Genomic DNA, 5,000 nt, shown 5'->3' with positions numbered 1-5,000 from the left:
CTTCCGGGCGCCTTGGACACTGTCTTGGGAAGACCATGGGCACAAGGCCATGGCATATGGTGGGGAATGGACCACGGTTGCCAAGGCTAGGCATATAGAGAGGAATCGCATTTTTGCCCGGATAGGCACCGGAATGCTTGGCCTTGGCTTGCCATAGCAGGGCATTGCTGGGTTGGGCTCCCTTGGCCTTCCGGGGGCCTTGGACGCTGTCTTGGGAAGACCATGGGCACAAGGCCATGGCATATAGTGAGGAATGGACCACGGTTGGCAAGGCTAGGCATATAGAGAGGAATGGACCACGGTTGCCAAGGTTGCGCAAGTTTTGGGCATTTTTTGCCCGGATATGCCCAAGTATGCCCCGATAGGCCCGTTACGCCCCGGTATGAACGCGTATGCCCGGATAGACTCGGTATGCCTTGGGATACATGCGTATGCCCCGATAGGCTTGGTACGCCCCGATATGCGCACGTGTGCCCCAGTAGGGCTCGGTATGCCCCGGTATGTACGCGTGTGCCCCGATAGGCCCGGTATGCCCTGATAGGCCCGGTATGCCCCGATATGCACACGTGTGCCCCAATAGGGGTCGGTATGCCCCGGTAGGTACGCGTGTGCCCCGTAATGCACGTTTCGCAGATCTCCCCGCATGTCCCGCCCCTATATGTAATACTTACTTACTTACTTACTTTCTTTCTTGCTTGCTTGCTTGCTTGCAATGGTTGGGAGTGCCCGGCATGCCCCGCTGCAGAGACCAAGGGCGCAATGACTTGGCACCGCGGATGCCGGGACTCCGGCACTTCCCGTGGCACTGATGGTTGGTTCCAAAGACAAAAGGCCGTGCAAGGCCACCGCACCGCGGATGATTTTGCTCGTGCTGGCGCCGTTGTGTGGCCAAAGAACATGCGCGAATGCTCGTGTCGGAAGGGTTGGTGTCCTGGCCCCGCGGGTGTCACGAATGCTCGGTTGCGAAGACCATGGGACCAGAGCCATGGCACGTCGGATGATGGCTCCAGCTGGCGCCCCGGCACTTTCTGTGGCATTGATGCTCGGTTTCAAAGACAAACGTGCGCAGTGCCAGGGGACCGCGGATGACTGCTCGTGCTGGCCCCGTTGGGCGGCATTGATGGTCGGTTGCAAAGAAAATGCGCGATTGCTCGTGTCGGGGCCCGGCAAGCCAAGGCCAAGCGAGCCATGGCACGTCGGATGATGGCTCCAGCTGGCGCCCCGGCACTTTCTGTGGCATTGATGCTCGGTTTCAAAGACAAACGTGCGCAGGGCCAGGGGACCGCGGATGACTGCTCGTGCTGGCCCCGTTGGGCGGCATTGATGGTCGGTTGCAAAGAAAATGCGCGATTGCTCGTGTCGGGGCCTGGCAAGCCAAGGCCAAGCGAGCCATGGCAACGCGGATGATGGCTCGCTAGTGCTGGCGCCGTGCACAGTGGCCTCGCACACTCGCCCTGCACGCTTCCCTTGCACGCAGCCTTGCACACTAGCCTCGCATGCGAGCCTTGCACCCTAGCCATGCAAACTAGCCTTGCACGGTAGCCATGCACACAAGCCGTGCACATTAGCCATGCGCACAAGCCCCGCACACTAGCCTTGCGCACAACCCTTGCACACAAGCCATGCACTCGAGCAATGCACACAAGCCTTGCACTCAAGCAATGCACACAAGCCCTGGACACTAGCCTTGCACACGGGCCTGGCACACAAGCCTTGGGCACTAGCCTTGCGCACTAGCGTTCCACATGAGCCTTGCACAATAGCCTTGGACACTAGCCTTGCACACAGGCCTTGCACACTAGGCATGCTTGGGCGAGCTGATCCCGCATCAAGTCGACGGGTCTAGGCATTCTTGGGCGCAGATCCCGCATCGTCTCGTCGCGTCTGGGCGCAAACACGTCGCGTCTCGTTGCGTCTTCAGAAGTCGTCGCTAACAGCACCTTTGGTTGCCACTGGTGGTTAGGCTGGTTGGTTGCGCAAACCCTATAGGAGGGTGGCATGCTGGTGGGCGTTTTTGCCCGGATAGGCACTAGAATGTGCAGATTTTGGGCGTTTTTGCCTGGATAGGCTAAGGAATGGGCATGCTTTGGGCGTTTTTGCCCGGATAGGCACCGGAATGCTTGGCCTTGGCTTGCCCTAGCAAGGCATTGCTGGGTTGGGCTCCCTTGGCCTTTTGGGCGCCTTGGACGATGTCTTGCGAAGACCATGGGCACAAGGCCATGGCATATGGTGAGGAAAGGACCACGGTTGCCAAGGTTAGGCACCGGAATGCTTGGCCTTGGCTTGCCAAAGCAGGGCATTGCTGGGTTGGGCTCCCTTGGCCTTCCGGGCGCCTTGGACACTGTCTTGGGAAGACCATGGGCACAAGGCCATGGCATATGGTGGGGAATGGACCACGGTTGCCAAGGCTAGGCATATAGAGAGGAATTGCATTTTTGCCCGGATAGGCACCGGAATGCTTGGCCTTGGCTTGCCATAGCAGGGCATTGCTGGGTTGGGCTCCCTTGGCCTTCCGGGGGCCTTGGACGCTGTCTTGGGAAGACCATGGGCACAAGGCCATGGCATATAGTGAGGAATGGACCACGGTTGGCAAGGCTAGGCATATAGAGAGGAATGGACCACGGTTGCCAAGGTTGCGCAAGTTTTGGGCATTTTTTGCCCGGATATGCCCAAGTATGCCCCGATAGGCCCGTTACGCCCCGGTATGAACGCGTATGCCCGGATTGACTCGGTATGCCTTGGGATACATGCGTATGCCCCGATAGGCTTGGTACGCCCCGATATGCGCACGTGTGCCCCAGTAGAGCTCGGTATGCCCCGGTATGTACGCGTGTGCCCCGATAGGCCCGGTATGCCCCGATATGCACACGTGTGCCCCAATAGGGGTCGGTATGCCCCGGTAGGTACGCGTGTGCCCCGTAATGCACGTTTCGCAGATCTCCCCGCATGTCCCGCCCCTATATGTAATACTTACTTACTTACTTTCTTTCTTGCTTGCTTGCTTGCTTGCAATGGTTGGGAGTGCCCGGCATGCCCCGCTGCAGAGACCAAGGGCGCAATGACTTGGCACCGCGGATGCCGGGACTCCGGCACTTCCCGTGGCACTGATGGTTGGTTCCAAAGACAAAAGGCCGTGCAAGGCCACCGCACCGCGGATGATTTTGCTCGTGCTGGCGCCGTTGTGTGGCCAAAGAACATGCGCGAATGCTCGTGTCGGAAGGGTTGGTGTCCTGGCCCCGCGGGTGTCACGAATGCTCGGTTGCGAAGACCATGGGACCAGAGCCATGGCACGTCGGATGATGGCTCCAGCTGGCGCCCCGGCACTTTCTGTGGCATTGATGCTCGGTTTCAAAGACAAACGTGCGCAGGGCCAGGGGACCGCGGATGACTGCTCGTGCTGGCCCCGTTGGGCGGCATTGATGGTCGGTTGCAAAGAAAATGCGCGATTGCTCGTGTCGGGGCCTGGCAAGCCAAGGCCAAGCGAGCCATGGCAACGCGGATGATGGCTCCAGCTGGCGCCCCGGCACTTTCTGTGGCATTGATGCTCGGTTTCGAAGACAAACGTGCGCAGGGCCAGGGGACCGCGGAGGACTGCTCGTGCTGGCCCCGTTGGGCGGCATTGATGGTGTGTTGCAGAGAGCATGTGCGATTGCAAGTGTCGGCCGGGTTTGGGTTCCCTTGGGCTTTCGGGTGCCTTGGACGCTGTCTTGCGAAGACCATGGGCACAAGGCCCCGTCCTGGCCCCTTGTTCGATTCGCTCTCGTCTTGCGCTTGCTTCCAAGGTCCTCCATGACCTTCCCCATGGCCTTGCTAGATCCCCCCCATGACGCATGACCTCTGTCCGTTGATTGGTTTTGAGTGCACACCATGCCCGGCTTGGCACCGTGTTGTCGCGTGAGTGGCATTTGGATCGTGCATGCTGGTGGGCTACCTGCCAATGCGCACAAGCCTTGCACACTAGCCTTGCGCACGAGCCTTGCACAAAAGCCTTGGACACAAGCCTTGCGCACAAGCCATGCGCACAAGCCTTGGACGCTAGCCTTGCACACAAGCCATGCATACAAGCCTTGCTCACAAGCCTTGGGCACTGGCCCATCGCAGTAGCCTTGCACACAAGCCTTGCGCACTAGCTTTGGGCACGAGCCTTGCGCACTTGCCTTGGGCACTAGCCTTGCACACAACCCTTGGGAACTAGCCTTGCGCACCAGCCTTGCCCACAAGCCTTGCACACCAGCCTTGCACACTAGCCTTGCATACAAGCCTTGCACACTAGCCTTGCACACAGGCCATGCTCACTAGCCTTGGGCACTAGCCTTGCACACAGACCTTGGGCACTAGCCTTGCGCACTAGCCTTGCCCACGAGCCTTGCACACTAGCCTTGCACGCAGGCCTTGCACGCTAGGCATGCTTGGGCCAGCAGCTCCCGCATCAAGTCGGCGGGTGTAGGCACGGTTGGGCGCAGATCCCGCATCGCCTCGTCGCGTCTGGGCGCAAACCCGTCGCGTCTCGTTGCGTCTTCAGAAGTCGTCGCTAACAGCACCTTTGGTTGCCACTGGTGGTTAGGCGGGTTGGTTGCGCAAACCCTATAGGAGGGTGGCATGCTGCGGGGCGCTGGAATGCGCAGGCTTAGGGCGTTTTTGCCCGGATAGGCACTGGAATGTGCTGGTTTTGGGCGTTTTTGCCTGGATAGGCTAAGGAATGGGCATGCTTTGGGCGTTTTCCCCGGATAGGCACTGGAATGGGCTGGTTTTGGGCGTTTTTGCCTGGATAGGCTAACGAATGGGGCATGCTTTGGGCGTTTTTGCCCGGGTAGGCACTGGAATGCCTGGCCTTGGCTGGGCATTGCTGGGTTGGGCTCCCTTGGCCTTTCAGGCGCCTTGGATGCTGTCTTGTGAAGACCATGGGCACAAGGCCATGGCATATAGTGGGGAATGGACCATGGTTGCCAAGGTTAGGCAATATAGAGGGCGGTGGGCGAGTAGGCCATGGCGTCACTTGT

This window comes from Tasmannia lanceolata, unplaced genomic scaffold (assembly GCF_043159265.1).
Source record: "Tasmannia lanceolata isolate RefF3 unplaced genomic scaffold, GAP_Taslan_0.1 ptg000060l, whole genome shotgun sequence".
Classification (NCBI taxonomy): domain Eukaryota; kingdom Viridiplantae; phylum Streptophyta; class Magnoliopsida; order Canellales; family Winteraceae; genus Tasmannia; species Tasmannia lanceolata.
Note: the sequence above shows the minus strand (reverse complement) of the source record.